The following is a 19,610-nucleotide window of genomic DNA, read 5'->3' on the forward strand; positions in this document are numbered from 1 at the left end:
CATAAATAAATATCTAAAACTGCTGTCACTACTAGCAAGCAAACGTGGTCCTTCAGGTCAAGCTGTGGTCTTTCTGGAGCAGTAAGGGATACGAAAAGGGTGGCAACTCTAGCTGTTCTCTCTCTGTTCTTTTTATACTTGCTAGGATCTAGCTGGGTATGTCAGTCTTGAGACAAAGTTAATGGAGAGTAAGCAGGCTGTTTTGTTTGCACTCATACACCCTGTTAATCAATGGTTTGTAAAGGATGACTCATCCCAGCTACACTTGATTGTATTTGAAAGGCCTCTAAGAGTGTATGGCAAAAGAGATTTTGTCAGGAACTCAATACCGTGCTTCAAAAAGTTGGTGAAGTGAGTATTGTGTGAATGTACTAAGTACATCCAGTACAAAGTAGTTATGTCAGCAGCTTTACTGCTGGGTATAAACTCCAGTCTCATTTCATATCTTAGTTGTTCAGAAGTAGTAAAAGAATAGGAAGGTTTTAATTAAAACTATGGTAAGCTTAAAAGCCAATTCTTTCTCTATCAATGTATGTATTTAGCTGTTGGTCAATAATGTTTTGTCAAGGCAATACTTTGGGGAAGGAGTTGAGTATTTAACTAAGAAAAAAACCCAAAAGTCTTTTTTGAAAAATTCTAACTTCAGATTAAACAGTCAAACTCTAGAAAAGCAATATATTTAGCTGTGCTTGAGTTCAGAAATTCTACTTTGGTATCTCCCTAGTACAGCTTCTGTACAGTAATGCTTCTGCTTCATTTCAGTTTTGGTTTCTCAGCTGTGCTTCATCATGACTTGTGCATTTTTTGTGTACAGAAAGCATTTTTTAATGGAAAGTAATTTTTTATTAGCGGCAGGGTCTGTATGCATTAGAGAGGAGGCAAGTGTGTTTTAAAAAGCAAAGTACTCCCCTATGCTTTAACAGGTAGGAGAAAATTATCATAGGCAATAGGGAAGGCAGGTGCAAATGGGAGGTTGTTTGTGGAGACAAACATGTTTAAGGAACATTTCCTTTCAAAACCTGGCATTTACTTCTAGCTGCACCACATGACACATAGGAAGTATAAAGCCAGAGCTAGAAGATACTAAGTGGTCTGCCTTTTCTTAACCAAACTTCTGATATGAGTCACTGATGGAAAATGATGAGTAAATCACAGCTGATGTGTGCAGATGTTTCCTGTTTCTTTTGGAAAATTTAAGAGAGCCTATGAGGAGGAAGAGATAAGGGGGATGGGCTGAGAAGGTGGGAGGGTGTTTGTGGAAGGAGTGCTGTAGCTAACAATGTATACAGGTAAGTGTATGGATAATATGGGTTGTTTTTTCATTAGTGTTACTCTTGTACACAAGAGTTTCTTGAATCTGGAAACTTTGAGGAGTGAATCATTTGCTACTTTTTGCAGGAGAGGAAAAGCTTGTTCTGTTTAGAAGGTGAAGTTGACTTAAGTAAACTAGCTCAATTTAGTTTATGTTGAGTTCTAGTAACCTGGTAAATAGGTATCATCATCTGAGGTATGTTTGAGGCATATAAGCCATATGTAAACAGTGTGGGGCAACACTATAAGCTGGAAACAAAAAGGACAAAGAAAGCAATTAAGATAACAATATGGTATCCAGAGCAATTTCCAAGGATCCTGTTAGGTGATGTAATAGGAACTAAAAAGGCTCTGAAAGAGGTTTCTTAATTTGAAGCATTTATGACTATTCTGCAAAAATAATTTAACAAATGTTTTGCAGGGAGCACTTACATATTTGGAAAGAATTTTTCTAAAGTGACTATTTGCAAGTTATACCATATGAACTTTTCCCTTTGCTTTTAATATTTTAGGTTTTTCTACAATATCATTTTATCATCACTCTGATCTCTTAGATTTTTAGAGTTAACATTTTTTGTGAAGAAATTAGCAGGGGCATTCCAGTTTATTTTGTAATGCCTCCTTTGTTTTCAGCCCTGACTTGTCCCCTTGAAGAACCTTGGAGGAAGTGATGGTTTTTCTAGAAAAAAATTAAATGCTCTTTGCACTGAACTGATGAGGTAATATCAAAGTAAAGAATCACATTCTTTTACTTTAAAAAAAAAGCCTTGAGTGTTGAAATTTCTCTGAAGATGATCTGAAGGATTGTGCAAGGGAAAAAAACCTCTTTACCAAAATGTCTCGCTGAAACACACTTAAAGCAAATTGGCATGGTTTGACATCAGCCAGATCCTTCCTTAACCATAAAAAGTGCTGCTGAAGTATTAAATATTATTATTAGGTGTTGTATTTGGTGCACTAGATAATAATGAATACTTCTGGAAAGAGAGCCCAGATTCATTTTGGCCTACATGGAGAAGTACGTGTTCGTATTGATGAAGAGTGTGCTCTCAAAAAGCCTCCAATTTTAGGAAGAAGTCTAAAAAAAATGAAGCTTTCCTGTGTAATTTTTCTGGAAAATTATTAGAATCATGGAGCAAAAGACATTTATTTCAGTGGCAACCAAATAGAAACAAACCCCAGAACTTGTGTATGCAAGTAGGATTTAAGAGTACTTAAAAATCTGTATTTGTTGTTTACTTGATTCTTTTGACACCTGGAAAGAAAGAAATACGAATGACAGAGTTGAAATATTTGGTTTCCTTTTCCTGTCTTTTGATATATGTGGTCTAATAATTTATGTTTTTTTAGTTCCTTGTCCGGAGAAACCCACGTAAGTTGGCCTGGACCAACTAGGTGGTGTAGTCAGTTGTAGATAATCATAGGCAGTGTTATGCAAACTTGTGCCATGCCCAGGTCATGAAAGAGAATCAATAAGACCATCAGAGATATCTGTGGAATTGGAAGGCTCATGTATGTGCTTTTGACAGTGAACACAAGCTCTTGGCAGAGCTGCAGCCATTAACCAGAGCAAACAGTGTACAAACAGCATCTAATTGTAGCAGGCAGTGAAGCAGAGAGGGCTAAGGGGAGAGGAACATGGCCTGGAGTGACATGAAAGGCAGGTCAGCTCTCCCAGTATATCAGTGCAGTTTGGGGATGATGGTAGGAGAGTTTCTTCTGTCCCATGCTTTGAGGAGTGTGTTAGTGTGGGAGGAGGGGAGCAGCCCACCACTTTTTTCTTTCCATATGTCTTAGTTAGGCAATGAATTTTTAAAATAGAGCCAACGTTCAGGAAGTGTTTAATTATTCTATATTACTCTGTTTATTCTCCCACCACTGTTTTCTCTTCTTTTGTTAATTAAATACTGCTGATTAAACCTGCCTATTTTCCAATTATGTGAAGATAATTGAGTCCAGAAGATACGTTTTTATTGGCTTGATAAAATTTGAATCATTGCTACCAGCTGATTTTGGGTAGAAGAATGATGATTGGTTTGCTTACTCCTTCCTAATTAGGGTTGGTTAGTTGGTTGGTTTTGAGGATGGGCAAAAGATGAATAACAAGTCTCAGTGATTTCTTAAAAGAGGAAAAAACCCCCATATTCCTAAATGATACGTCTAGATAGTCTCTTTTTCTGATGTTGTCTTTTTGTCTTTCATCTTGTGGTAGTCTCTAGAAAATGTGTATAAGTTTCTCATTTCTGCATTTTGCTCAATTTGAACCTGACATTTTTTGCTTCTGGTGGGAATAGAAGACAAATCTCATGAAAATGAGATACAACTGAATCTGAGTGAATAATTGTTGATTAATTTTCTGTTGTCTTTCACACACTGCCACTCTTAATCTTTTTGATATTTCAGATGTTGCCTGGTATAGTAAGGAGACCCGAAGGCAAAGGGATGTATTGTCTAGAAGGCTTCTGGAAAGCTTCATAAGCTAAGTTTGTCTGAGAACCACACAGATTTAGTAACTGTGCAAGTTATCTTCCATTCTTTGTTTCTGTGAAGTGTGTATCACTCATCTAGACCTTTCAGCAGTAAGGATGCAATCCAGCCTATCTATTCATGAACCAGACAAATACACAACCCTTTCTGCAGTGAAGACTTGCAAGAAAACTATTTAAGCGCCAAGGCCATGGAAAAAATTATGCATGCTTTCTTACACTGGCAGATAATGCCAGAGATAGCTACTCCATGTTAGGAGAGAGACTTTAAAACTTGGGAAGATGGAGGACACTTTTTGGAAGTCAAGAATTTAAACTCTAGCTCGTGTATGAAGGGATTTAAGGATGTTTTTAAGAGTGGCTAAAAGCAGCCCATGATTTTTATGAAAGAAATGAAGGTGTCCCAGGCAGTGTCTAATAGGTAGGGGGTTAAGCATCAGCCTGTGACAGCAAGAGAGCTATGGCAGGCAGGCTGTTGGACTGACTGCTCTCAGAGGTCAAACATAGAGAGAGCACAGATTGAAGAGATGAATAATGACTAGCGAGAGTCAAACATGATCTCTCTGGGCCTCAGCAGGAAAACTGAAAGGTGAAGAACACTGACAAGCTGAATCCCTGAGACACTAAGAAATGATAATGTCCAGAGCAAGGAAGAAAATGTAGCATGATGTGAAGGCCATGGTAGTATCTGAAATACAATCAAGGTTCCTGTTTAAAACCGCAGACACAACACATGATGAAAATGGTAACCTTAATGGTGGCTTCTGCGGTGAATATTTTGTATGTGAGGGAAAAAGGGCGTAATTTTCTGTCTTGAGACAGAGCTTCAAGTGTCTGAGGAGTAGGTTATTTTCGAGAACTGTGTTGTGCCATAGCAGAACCATGACTCAAAACTTGAACCAGCAGAGTCTCCTCAGAGAAAAATGTTGATAGAAATACTTTTTTCAATGAGGTTTATGTTTATTGTTTAAATAATGCTGATATAGTCCCTATACACTCTCTGAATCTAAAGCTTCTGGCCATATAGATATGTCAAAAGAATATTTTACTATTTACTCTGGAGAAGTTGCTTTTAGATCACTTCCCTCCCTTCTCTGCATGAAAACAGGAAAGTCAAGTCAACTGAAACAAATTGCATATAACTAATACTGCTCCTCATATAATAGCACTTAAGCTTGAAGCTAAACCTGTATGCAAGAATTGGCAGCTAAACTAAAATACCCTTTTTTAAGCAGGGAAAAAAACTGACATTAAATGATTTTCATATCCACTATGACAAAAGAGCAGTAAGAATACTGCAAACTCTACTATTTTAATTAACAAAGCTTTATCTCAAAACTTTTCTAATTTGAATTTAACAGTGCTTCCAGTGTTGAGGTTAATGTGCTTTAATGAAAACCATATCTACCTATTTTAAAGCTTCAGACTGACTTTACCTAATCTATCTGTTGCTGGAGGTGATGAAATGTCTGATGAATAAAGCAACTGGGAAGTCCCTGAATTAACTGTTAAATGAAGGCCCACAATAGAACTTTGAGTCTTGATATGTATTGAAACTATCTCAAAGGATTTGAAATCTCCATTTGAATACAAATTCTTAGCAAAAGAGAGAGAACCCATATGGAATGTTGAGTATTCACAGTTTTTAAGTGAATTTTATAAGAACAGGTGTCCCATTTTGATGCTTAACTGAAGACCACTTATCAGTCCTGATAATTCCATTGCTTGGTGGACCAGCACTAAAATGTATTTGTATTTAAGTCAGTTCTCAGGCCCCTGAAAGATGCATTTTCTTTATGCTAATTGCAATCTGAAATTTAGTTTTATTCTGTAAAAGGAAATGTCTAATAGATCTAGGAATAAAAAATAATGGCTTTAACTTTGAGTGGGGAGGTTAATATTGTGCACCACTTTTCAACAATGACATTAGAATGAGAAAGCAGCACCTTCACGATGAACATGCTGTAACAGATTTGCTGTAAAGTGACTTGAATCGCAGCTAAGGTATATAATCCTCTACACCACCATTTCATGTTAGCTCTACAGCTGGTTCAGTGTGGATTATAGGTATTATCATTTCTGTACCACTGCACAATATCTGGATATGGATAAAAGTATCCCTTGGAGAGTCAGACATTTTGAAAAGATAGAATCACAAAGAAAATATAGAAGCATATTTAGTGCAATAACTTTCTATTTCATCTTGCCTAAAACAGATTAATGTTTGTCACTCACAGGCTTCAGTTGTTGAATTTACAGACACTAGATATGGACTTGCAAAGAGTGGAACTTATGAAACTTTAATAGGTAGTTCTGTATAGTTTTTTAAGTACATACAGTGGAACCTTTTTTGGCTACTTTTTGGAGGGGAGTGTAAAAGTTAACACCAGTTCATTGAATCCAAACTGAATTTCAATCTTAAACATAATAAGCCTTGCTTGCTTCAGTGATTTTTAACTTTTTCTAATAAACAAATGCAAAAAGAAACATAACTGGTGATCTGGGAGTTAGAGATCTGCTGGCTTTGAGACAAGCATGCCGTGTTAAATATTTTTGGTTAAAATAATTAAAAAGCTTAATTGCACAGTTTACTTGTGTACACTCAGTAGTTTCAACTAATAGACATTAATGGATGACTCACCTTAATAACTTGTGTGGGCCATAAGTGCATAGCACATACCAACCTCTTATCACCTAGGAATTTCTGGAACATGAAAGAACTGAAACAAAGCAACATAATGAGTTGGGCTTTGCTTTCTTCAGTTCATTGATACGTCCAAAATTCTATTGGATTTTTCAGTCTGCATTTATGTTATAAATTTTTATTCTTATTGGTGTTAAATAGATCCATAACTCACATGGCTGTAACAATGAGCTTACAGGATCACGTTTTGTTTTGTAATTTCAGTAGTGAAATGAAAAGCAAATATTTTGCTATAATGGTTATGCTAATTGGCTTTTAATGCTGTTTTATTTTTCCAGCTACTCACCAGCAGTCTCCAAAGTTTAATAAAGCTCAAAACATTTAATTTTATTGCCTTGGACTATTGATTATCTGTTTAACACTAAGAACAACGTGATCTGTTGTCTTTGTCTTGTTGATTGACTGAATTATCTTGAAGAAATGAGATGTGCAGGAGGAGAATCTCATGCAATAAAAAATCTCACTTGTATGCGTTACTCATGGCTGTTGTACACAAACCACAAGCCTTTGATCTCAGACTTGCAAACAAAAGAAATTTTATTGTTTCACAACTGCACTCAATATTCCCTCAGGCATGACACCACCATTTTCATTTCTCTTTCTTGATTTTTATTGCCAACATAAGCTTATTTAAAGGAATGAATTGCATGCTGTCTACTTTAAGACAAATATTAAAATAATACTTAAAAAAAACCTTATTAAATTTATTAGAGAGTGTTTATTTCAATCTGAAAAGTTGAATTATTATGGAAAACCACATCTGTTTCAAAGAACTCGCAGAGAGAAACAAAGACAAATAAGAATAATATAAGGCTATATCCATTCCACCATTATGAAATATTTTTCACTTATCATAATATGGCTATGAAAACTTGGAGAGTGGGAAGACTGAAACAAGCTATTCACAAGAAATAATGGGTGACTCTTTAGAAATTATTTATCAAAGCAGAACCATGTACTGCAGCAGTTTGTCAGAGTACAGTGTTTCATTGAAATTACAAAAACTAGGTTTTTGAGTGGAAGTATATTTTCATTCGCTGTTAATCACTTAGTTAGAAAGAGCTAATAACCTATACCAAAAGTATGGAGTCTTACTCTATAGTTAATTCTTTTGAAAGCCACTGTATTGAGCATGCTCCATCAGTTTTCTGTTTGCAAAGCAGAACAATTTCCAGGTGTTGTGGCAGCAGATGTTTTACTACCAATGATCTCATAGGAACTATCGTTCTGGTGAAAGAATAACTGTAATATTGTGCTCTGTGAGCTGGAACAAATCACAAGTCTTTCATGCTAATTTATTTTTGGGTATATCATGTCCTGTGTCTCCAAATTCTTAGAGAAGTATGTAACAGACTTAACAGGGATCCCTCTTTTTTCTACATATCTATAATTTTGAGTGCTTGCACTAGGTATATCAATTGCATTCACTGGAGAGAGGAAAATGAATAAGACGACAAATAATCCAGGAATATTACTTCTGAGGAAGTAAATGGAGGTAGAATGGAGCTGTTGGCTGTTATCAGATTCTATACCTTTTTAATAAGGTATTTTGTTTTCATATATTTTGGAATATCAATATTTTCCTCTGTCTTACTTCATTGATGTGCTGTTTAATTGAAGAATGACTTAAAGGCAGTTTCAGCAATTGTAGAGATTTGGAGTTAAGAAGTGCTATGAATTCCATTTTAAACCTTCTCCCTCAGTAATGTTTCAATGTTGGCTCCACCTCTCCAGTTCACTGTGCTAGTAAGCAAAGTGAAAAGGTTATTTCTTCTTTCTTTCTTTTTACAACTGTTTCCAGCCATATGCCTGCCTTGGTTTGAATCACCAGCAACAGTGCCAGCATGCGGGAGCTAGGAGAACAGTGAAACAGAAATGAAACATCCTAGACTTACACTTGAGTAAAATGTAACTGTGGTATAAAATCCCTCAGCTGAGCACTTTTCCTTGAGATAAACTGCTTTGGAGCAGACAAATTAGCTCCAAAGAACAAAGCTTTATGCCAGTGCAGCTCTAAAGCATCAGGTAATCTTTGGTTGGACACCCTGTCAGCTTCTGTCAAGGAGAGCACTTGAATCACATTACCTACATAAAGTCCCTCTAGAAATCATTCTTTCCAAATCCTATGTGAGCCAGGGTTTTGAATGTGCATGACATTTCAGGCAATTGTTATAAAGGGTCATTAAAACATTGAATTATTTTAGAAAATTGCCAGGAGACTTTGCAGAAGCTTTTGGCCTATGTGTGAATATTTTCAATGTTCAGGCTCCTCTTCTTTAATCAATAGCAATCAATAAATCACTGCACTATTTTGGACTTTGATATCAGCTTTTCTTTTTAAAGATAATAAAATATGGACCATGTGTCATTTCATGATTTTTTTTAATTTGATTTTTTTTTTGAGAAAAAGGGTTTTATCAGCTGATATTAGAAAGAATTTGCTGTTGCATACTATTTTGAAACTAGTTTAACTGAAAACCTATTGGTAACATTATTTCTTGGTATCTAGACATCTCTGCAAGTTGTTAAATTCCACCATTCTTGCTGAAAACTCTTAAATTTCAGTAATTCTTGTTTTCAATTTACATTAAAATATACAGGTTCAGTAGGAGCCAAAATGTATATAAGTACTTGGTGTCCTCCTTTGGACAACAGGTAAGTCAATAAGACACTGACTGCAATTACTTATGTCAAGTGTTTTCACTGTGTTGTTTTCCTGTAATACCTTTTATTCTATATATGTTGTAAAGACAAAATAAAATTTCAGATTTCAGTCAGATACAATTTCTTTTTGCAACAAAAATTGATTAGAAACTTTGGTAAAAATAGTATATTAATATATATGACAGTTTCAAGATACATTTTGATGTAGCTGAGTCCTAATTATTGTTTTCTTCATTGTACTTAGAATATCATCATTATTATATATTTTCACATTCATTTCACATTTCCTCTTTTATTATTATTAAACTGCGATAAGCAGACAGAAAGAAGATAATCCATGTTCTGGGGGAGGAGGTGGAAGCCCTATAAACCTTCCATAAAAAACTCCTTTTTTGCATTTCTTAAGGCAAGATAGATATAAATATGAATATATATGGGAAGGAAAGGGAAAAGAGGATTTCAATGTACTTAGGCTGCTTTAGAATTTAGGACTCTTAGTTTTAATGGAATATGTAATGGACCACCAAAAGTATCTGTATATTTTATGTGTCAGCTGCAGTAATGACTCAAGATTTTTTAACTAATGTGTATAAATTATTTTAATGTAGTCCAAAAGATTGAAACAGAAGATATAGCATTGTGTGACAAAGCTGACCGTAAAAGACCTGTAAAATAAGGAGATTTGATCTTGAAAAAAAATTTGCATTATTTCACCCTGTGAGATTTGGGTAAGAATTATCTGTTCGTGGCTCTGCTTCCCGATTTGTAAAATAGAGGAAATTATGCTTTTAAGAAAGCATTCTGCTTGCCTGTTATGTTAGCTTAATTGTTCATGTGAATCTGCATTATTCCTGTAATGCCCCATATATCGCTGCAGTAATAGTTCTCTCACGTTTGTGTGACATTGTGAAGTGTTTGAGAGGAAGATGCAATATAAATGTAGAGCAGAGCTGTCATTTTTGTGGTAGGAGTGTGTGTGTCTCAGCAGCACTCACCTGCATGAGGGTGTTGTGGATAGTGTTTGGTTTCTGTCTTTTTCGTGTCGGACAGTGCAAAGAAGTGCAAGGTAGTAAGAAAAGAGAAGCGAGATCCAGATCTCTTCTCCTTGCCATGCCAAGGAAGGAGGCTAGAGAAATGCATGGCCATGATATGAGAAGGTCATGGATTAGGTGTAAAAACTGGTTGGTAGCTGACAAGGTCTCTCTAAGTGAGCAGCACATTTACCTGCAGGCTCTGCATGCTCTGACACTGTGTGCTCAAGGCATGACTGGCACCATGAGCCAGTGGATCATGGAGGCTAGTGTTGGGATTGAGTGACCTTCAGGATTTGGATTTTAGGATTTCAGTATGGTAATCACATGTTTTGAAGAAGCTTTCATGTCATCCACTTGCTTTGGGATCATCAGTGGGTTAGAACATTTCCGAGACTTACATCTCGTTGATTTCTGGCAGTGGTCTTTAAGGAGTTCAGGAATAAGTCACCCCATATGTTGAGCTGGAAAGAGTAAGCAATTGCAATTGTAAAGAAAGAGAAAAAATGAGAAAGTTATACTCATCTAACTCATTTAATGAACTACTGTAATTTTTGTGTGTGCAGTACTAATGAATAACAGCTAGCTTTAATCAGAATTCTCAAAAGACTTGTAGAAAATGTATTATTTTCTTCCACTGGGAAAATGAATTAAGGGGTGATTAAATGATTTTTTTTTAGTTCATCAAAGGTAGAACCAGGGATTAAGCTTATGTTTATGAGACCCTGACCTCTATTCACTAGCTCATAGTGTTATCAGAAATACAATAAAACTCTGAGATACAGCTCCCATTACAATGTTAATTCTAACATTTCTATGAACTCCCTCCTTTACAAGTCCACTAGGAAAAGGATATTAGTAAGGATCTTATGGTATTCTCTAAATTATATCCTACAGGCACTTTAAGTCCTTCTTTTGTCTTCTAACAGTTTCACCATCAGTTAAAACAATTGTTATAGGGAATGCTTAATATAATGAGCTTTATCTGTCTGTTGGTATCATCTTTTTTTAACCTTTAATTTTGTGATATTTTAAATTATTAATCACGTTAAACACTAAACAGGTTAGCATCAAACTCGCAGGCTTGACTTGCTCTGTGTGAATCAATTCACAGTTTAAATTCAGGACTTCTTTATTTCTCTCAGGCACGCTGCACACACTTTTGCTCTCTCTTTGTGTGATTCTTAAATCTGAAAGAAAAATATGATAGCTTGGCAGATTAAAACTGAAAACTGGGTGTCTCATGAAATAAACAGACAACCAAGCTTGACATTTTTATTCTTGGAAGGATGACATTTAAATTGCTATTGATCAGAAAAGAGGTCATCCTGAGCAAAAGAATGAGGATAAACTCAAACTTATTTGCTGAGGCTTTGCAAACAATTTAGATATATAACAGACTGTTAACAGAAAAATCTATGTCTGTTGAAAGTCATCAGGTTTTGTTAACTCTGTAATGCTCTCAACTTTTACAATATCTGTTGTTAAAGGCTGATTTTTCAATCTTACTCCATTAAAAGTTAAAATTATGTAAGGCCTTGAAGTTAAATTTTGAAACACTTCTAAAGTTAGGAATATGCATTTGGATGAGGACTTTTTGGTGGCTTTTTTTTGTGATGGTTTAGGGATTTTGAAATTCATTTGGTTTTGGTTTTGTGTTTTTTTGCCCTTTTTTTCTTTCTTTTTGTTGGTTTGGGAATTTTTGTTGTTTGTTTTTTTTTTTAAAGGGATAAAACCTGGAGAAGTTTGTGATGCGCAATCTTCCTAGAAGGTGAATGCTCCTCACTATTCTGTGGGATAGCTGGGTTTATTTCTGTTCTGGAACCTCTTGCCCTGCTGTACAGCAGGTGACTGGAATGCTCTGAAGCAACTGCTAACACCTTTGGAAAGTGTTAATGTCCTCTGCTGCTGAGCCATGACATGTGACACTTTCAGATGGTTAAAGAGTAGTTCTTAAAATACTTTTATCCTGCAGGCTTACTGTGATGTTGACCTTGCAGCATGTAAAAAGTCAAGGCTAACAAACAAACAAAAAAAACCTCTCTTTTAAAAGTGATCTGAAAGGTCTGGTATTTGTTTAGCATCCCCGTCCCCTTGTTTTTTGCTATCTAGAATGTTTTCCTCATAGTTACTGCAGTTTTCTCTCGCTATTTTAATGTATGTGGGGTTTCTAGGTAGGATCTGAATACCCTTCTATAATTTTAGAACATCAATAATAGTTTAGTTTAGGTTTAGTGCTAGCATGTATAAAAAACTCTCTCAAAATTCCCTTGTTTTGGCTGTAGCATATATTTCTGTGCTAGGCTGTCTTTCTGAAGTACTTGCAGAGAGGTACAAAGAAGCTCCCAGAAGGAAGCTGCTTCTGAACGGGTAGGAGTTTCAGTGTACTTTAAAAACTACCTCTCCATTTCTATTTTTTCTTTCAATATTTCTCGGAGTGGCTCACCTTACTGTTTATATTTTCATCCCACCTCTGCTTTACCTTTTCAACTAATTCACTGTACATATGTTAGAACTCCCTTGTTTGTCCTCTGAAGCATCTGGAGTAGGTTGGTGCTAAGGTCAGGCTATTCATTGAATGGGTGAATTTCTGCTCTGCCTAAATTACAAGCAGAGAGCTGATGTTCATCAGTGACTTTATTTGAAATATGTAAAATGCAGCCCTTCTTATAATGCAATTTCTCTACTAGTGTACAAGTCACTAGTTATATACACCTGTAGTTAAAAAAAAAACAGGTGCAAGATATAGTGTGGGATTTGCTTGAGGCTGAATTTTTTGGCTGTAAAACTTACAATTTTCCTGAAATAGGGAAGAAGGAAAAGAGAAAAGTAAAAAAGATATGGTAGAATTATTTGTAAATTGTGAGGTTTTGGGGATTTTTGTCAGTTCATTAAGACTATCCATGCTCAGTAGTACAGATGGATCTGGTCTGAGCCCACTCTAAGGTTTATTTATGGTAAGGATAGGTTGCTGGGGTTTGAAGAGACATTTCGGTCTTGTCCTTTTAAAATGCTTCTGTTTCCCTGGATACAGATAGCTACCCAAAAGGGCCTGAAATACAACCCAATTTGATGGACACCAGTGTTACAATTCAAACCAAAATGACCTTGTTTTAATGGAGTTCTCCACAACGTGCATAGTGAACTTTGAGCTGTTACTCATCAGAGGGTATGAAGTATACCATTGCAAAGATACACTGATACAAATGAACAGTTATGAGAATTTTATGACCCACTCATTTCTTTAATATCTTAAGTAGGATGAGGCAATTGGCTGACTAATGAGATCTTAATGGGAGTAGTGGTCTGAGTGAGGGGAGTATAACTGTCTTCATTTAGTGTAAATCTGTCCTGCTTGGAAATTTACTGTCCTGAGAGTTTTTCTTTTAATACTGCAGAACTGCCACTGGCAACATTACCAGTATATGTAATGGTTTGGAAAGGGAAATTAAAGCAACAGAAAAGTAATTTCAGCAAATGCTGGTGAGTGTTTTGAGAGGAACCTGCATATTTTCTAGAATCAACTAGGATTTTCTTTTATCAAACCCCAGGACTTTAAAGCTCTGTGGCCCAGAAGACAAATTTTGTAATTCCCAGCAGTTAGGATGCATAGTTTTCTTTTTAATTTCCTACAAGAGAGATGAAACATAATGTAGGAGCATAGTGAAATACATTTTAGTTTCATGGGCTTTTGTGTGTGTGTTTGTGTCCTCTAATTTTATCTTTTAATTCACTCCTATTTCTATCATGTTGGTTTTTTTTTCTCCCTTCTGATAGTAAGAGCTCCTCACTTGAAAAGCTTACTTTTTGCTGATGTATTGTTCTCTTCTTCAAGGTATGTTTTTTCTTTTTCTTTCTCATGGGTTCCTCCATCTGATTCCTCTCAGTCTTTTAGCAGAGTAGCATAGTAACTGTGAGTCTCACAGTTTGTATTTACTTTAATTCCCCTTTTGGTCTAAAATTGCTTTCACAGATGTCTCTCTCTCTTACTGCTACATGTTTTGAAGTTTAACATCTTTAGGTCAATTAGGTCTCTTAAATTTATGTAGCACTTTGTTGCTACTGTAGCTGTTATGGACTACAATATTTTAGCTGGAAGTGGCATCTTCAACCAACCAACATAGTCTGAGAGAAAACCTGCAGCCTGCCCAAAAAAGAAACCGCAATCTTTAAAACTAAGCACCAGTTGAAAACAATTATTCTGTCTTAATTAGCTGTGTTACATAGACCATGGGATAACAGATAATTGGCATTTGTATCTGTATGGAGGTATTAACCATGTCTTTACCTTTTTTCCCAACTTACAAGAAAGGGAGGGAGTGAATTTTTTTCTATGTGGGATGTTGTTGGCTAACTGAGGGAAATTGCAGTGTTCCATAAAAGCAGTGCCTCTATTGAATACATAACTGTGAGCATCCTCTTGTGTTATAAATTTCAGTTTTCAGTTCGTATGTGAATTAATTCATCTTTTCCAGGCTTTTGGGGAGCCTCCCTTGAGGGAGAGGAGATTGGGTTCAGATGACTTGTGATAAATGCTCTTCCCTGGCTGCCTATACCCTTTGTGGACTGTCTTTGCAAGGTCACTGTGAGGCTGTTGTTTCACCCAAGCAATCTGGGGAGCCTTATTTGCTGCTTTGGATTATGTGCCCTGCATTTTGGGAATGTTGTGGACTGGGTAGGGGTATTTTTCCAGAAAACTGTTCTATCTAGTCAAGTAAAAATCCTTTCAAGATACCTGATTGGGCTCACAGCAGTTCTCCCCAGAAAGTATGGTAGTGTTTAAAAGGTTGTTTCATTATTTATTTTGTTGTACAGAGAAAAATTAATGTATAATGATTAGTGCAAGTACTACTGATGGTTTTACTAGTATCGATACTGTAGTATAATATAGGCTAGTATAGTATAAGGAATAGTATCAATAGGTAGTAATTCTTGGTTCATAAGACATGTGTTGAACTCTTTTCATCTGATTGGAAAGATGGCTGGATTTTTAGAGGTAGAAATTGGTCCAGGCAATCTCTTTATTCTTCTAAAACTTGTCATTGAGAGAGGACAAGAGAGTCCTACAGGTGGCTCAGGGCTCCTCAGCCTAAGCTTTTTTTTTTTTTCTGTTTTCAAAATGATGGCTTGAGTATAGACCACTAGTACCATAGGAAGGAGGCAGATATAACACCTTCTTAACTTGGTTGTAGTGGATAATCTTAGAGTTGCCTGTCACAGCTTCATTGATGTAGTCTTTCCATTTCAGGATTACTATCTCTTTTCTTTTGTCTGCTCCTTTAATTACTATTTGATGGTTGTGGACAGTATGGATTTTCTCTCTGAAAGATAACAGCCATTTTCTCTTTTACAGTTCTTTCTGCTCTGTAGTCAGGAAACATCTTTCTTTCAGATGGTCTGCATAATATATGCAGTTAATTGTTTGCAACTCCTATGCTTCTATGCAGTTTTGAAATTTTCTGTTTCAAACCTGAAAAGCTTGTGTGCCTGGCAGTCTATCTCATCTGGTTTGGGTGGAGATCTGTTGTTAACATGGCTCATGATCCTAAAGAAGATATTAAAGTGCGTTTGAAATTGATGATGCCTACACTATACCTAGAATCTCTCTGCTACATGCTTTGGCACACCTACAGACCCACACCATTGTAAATAAGATAGCAAAAATTCAGTACAATTAGATAGCCTTGCTTTAAGGAGAGCGAATTTAGGAAACCATTTTATTGACATGCTGGAAAAATTTCTTAACTTGCAACTCTGCATAGGTAGCCAAAATCTTAACATCATTTAGTAAGCTTAGCCAGATAAATACAGTAAAACCCCAAATGCTTATCCGCATCTAGGAAATCCAGTTTTTCTCTACAGTCCTAAAGGACACAGATGCCTGAAATTGCACAGAGGCGTAGTTTGGGATTCAGTTTCAGTATTGTGAGTTTTAGAATTCCCAGTTGTCTACCTCCTGAAGTCTTGAAGAATGCAAATTTTATTAGGTGATTATACCTATGAATCAAACATTTTTCTTTGTGCTTCCCTAAGACAACACTGCTTTGGCATAACTGAGTTGTTTAGCATGGTTCATGGGTGCTGAACTTAGCTACTTGAATAGCATCAGAGCAATGTTTTTAGTAGTGTACATTGTATTGATTTTATTACTTTATTTTGTGAATAAGGCGCAGGAGACAGAACAGCTGTACAGGAGAAGGGAAAATGAAGGGCGAAAGCATAAGTCTGCACTGTGCTGGCCTGCTGCTTTCGTGGACCTGCTGACAAGGAGGCTAAAGGTGGCAGTGGTTCCGGAGGGAGCAGCCTGACCCAGTTCCCAGAGTACCTCCCAAGTCCCTGGGGCTGCCCAGAGCTCTGGTGCAGTGAGAGAAGGCTCTGGAGTTAGCGCCAGTATGCTTGGACCCAGGGAAATTTGTTATAGGCCAGCACACACCTTTCCTGCATGCAAAACTCTGACTCCAGCCCAAAATCCACCTTTCACCCAGCAGCAGAAACAGAGGAGGTGGCGTTGCTGGTGCCACACTTCTTGTATGATTGTATATTAGCTAAAATACATAAACAAGTCCTCAGAGAAGGCTTGCAATTACAGTCTCCATCTCCCAATAAGGTGAATATTCTAATCATTGTAGTAAAGGGTTATGAGCTGTTTCCTCTACAGTAAAGTCTGTAGAGGAAAGCTTTATGTTGCCAGTAGGGCAGGATTACTGTAATTGAGCAGTAGTCCAGAAGAAGCAGAATAAGAGAATAAGGGCCACAAAGTCTATAGGTTGACATTTATTTTTCTTTTTTTCCTAAGCTAAATTAACAAGTTTTATATAGTAGAAATGTTCAAATACACAAACAAAACATCTCAGATCATCTGGAGGAACAGGAACCATTTGAAGAAAACCAACAGACATCAGCACTTACTTTCCTGGAGATAATTACAGATATTATTGGTGACAGGATTTTGCAGCAGAAATAGCATGTTCCTCTCTGTTTCTGGCAGTGGGGGAAACAAACAACAGTATCAACAAAAACAAATTAAAGGAAATGAATGTACTATAGCTGCAAAACAGGCCAGAATAGAAGAGTTTGGCAACAACTTGCCTTCATGCAGTCAGAAAGCCATTAATGTGCAGATCCAGCAGTTATGGCCAGGTATCCACCAGGAGAGAGATGACACTTATGTTACAGGAAATTTAGGCCACTTATGATAACCTCTTCTGCTTGTGTGGTGTTTTATTTCCCTTCAACCTTCCCTTTCCACTGAGTGCAGGAGAATCTGCTCTAGAACCTCACTGGATGATAACTCAGAGGATTCTTCTTGACGATTTAGTTCAAAACTGTAAGACATGTTCCTTTTTTGATGGAATTATAGATTACGAGCTAGAAAGTATGTAAAGAATAAATTGGGATTTATAATGTTTTTATCTTTACCTCCAGTTACTTGCTTTGAATGAATTTTAGTTTATGCAATGCACCTTTACAATATGTCACTGGTATGGTCCCACGCCTGTTAGTGGGATTGTTGTAATCTTTCAGTCCATTCTTGTTTTGGCACTCAGTTTGTAGCTCTATTAAGTCTGTCAAACCTTTTGACAGCCAACTCTCAGCATTTGCCAAGCTGGCTATCTTTAATTTGAGGAAGGAAACACTGATAGAGTTGGTTTTTCTCTACAAGTGTTGATGATGTTCTTTAAAAGGGTGAGCTCCAGACAGTGACTCATGCATGTCTTTGGTAAGCAGCCTATATATCATGCTAGCTGACAGGAGTTCCTACTTTATCAAGGGTAGGATGAAACCTAATGCTGCAAAACACTGTTCTAGAACTTTTTCATTTACTCAAGTAAGCAATAGTCTTAATTATATGTGATGGTACACATATGGGTGTACTATTGCTAATTAAATATGTCATCTTGCTCTAGGTACATTTGTTTCATGTCAGATTCTTGATGTAGTTGGTGTAAACTCTTTTTCATTCAACAGCTAATTTGTATTCCTGAAGGATCTGGTCGCTTATATTCTGCTTATGTCATCTTGTAAGAGGAACATAACAAGGAGTAAATTCATAACCTCGTGTCTCATTAAGTACACTATCAAACATAAGAAAGTTAATTAAATAATAATTTTATAGAACTAAGCAAGCGTGGCTGTGGTTGAAGATACAGACAGAATGCATGCATAATTGACAAGATAGGAAAACAAATTACAAAAAGGGCAAGTTCAGCATAACCTCAAGGATGTGTTAAAATTTATTCAAACTTGCCGATGGGAGTTTTGGTGAAATGCCTTCATTTTTATCTCTGAAATAAATACAGTTTGAGGGAAATTAAGAGTACATGAAGCCAATACAAATCTCCTCATATTAACAAAGGGACCTTCAAATAACCATGTACAACAACTGTTATGAATGTTTGCTGACGTGATTCTGCTCCTCACTCTCAATATTTCCATACTGATAGACTGCTTAATATCTGATAAAAGGAACTTTTCTACTGGAATTTGTCTTGTTTTTTTTTTCTAAACCACAGAGAACGAGAAAATAATATTTTACAGGAGGTGCACCAACATATATTTGTAATCATTTTAGGTGTTTGAGGTGCTAAATTTAAATGCTTTTGTGAATAAGACTAGTATTAGTTAAGGTCTTAAGATCAGGCACATTACCGGACTTTACTGAACTGTTTTCTTTCTTCCCCATTATAAAGTTTGCAAACAAGACATTCTGGTTTAGGTACAATGCTATTTGGTCAGCATGCTGCTTACCATGCTGCTGTACATGGAGCTTTGTGTAGTTTGACAGCCTGTATTCTAAACTTTGAGGTTTCTTTTCTGCTTGATTATGTATGGAGGAAATTATGTAGTAGGGAATTATATGTATTTCCTAAGTCATTTAGAAGTGTGAGATTTGGCCTAATAAAGTGGCTAAGGTCTGAAAGACCATTTCTTGTGACACAGATGTGCCTACATTATGTATCTGTCAGGTCTGTGTATCTATTGCAAAGTATCTGTTTTCTAATTATAAAGTTGACTTAGATTTCAGCTGCAGTGGCTAATCTTTTTATCTGAACAAATACAGGGGTACACACTGCCTGAAGCAGTGTCCTCCTGATGTGGAGCCCAAATCCTCTCTATCTGGTACCACTCCAGTCTAAATGACAGGCATATTTCTCAATTGAGTGGATATTTTTTACCACTACAGATGAAATTATCCAATAATATCTGGCTGTAGTGATGAAAATAACGAGCAAATGTTATTTTTAATATAGTTAACTTGTGCATTTGAGTTTCTAATCCAACTAAGTGGAGAATTAAATTAAACAATGATTGGGTTTTGGGGAAAGTATTGTAACAGCTAAATTTTAAACTGGCTTTTAATAATGAATATTTAGTAGCACTTTCTAAAGTGTGTCTAGTGTTATTCAGGCACAT

The sequence above is a fragment of the Pezoporus occidentalis genome, unplaced genomic scaffold, assembly GCF_034315485.1.
Source record: "Pezoporus occidentalis ecotype Australia unplaced genomic scaffold, CSIRO_AGI_Poc_V1 ctg74, whole genome shotgun sequence".
Lineage (NCBI taxonomy): Eukaryota > Metazoa > Chordata > Aves > Psittaciformes > Psittacidae > Pezoporus > Pezoporus occidentalis.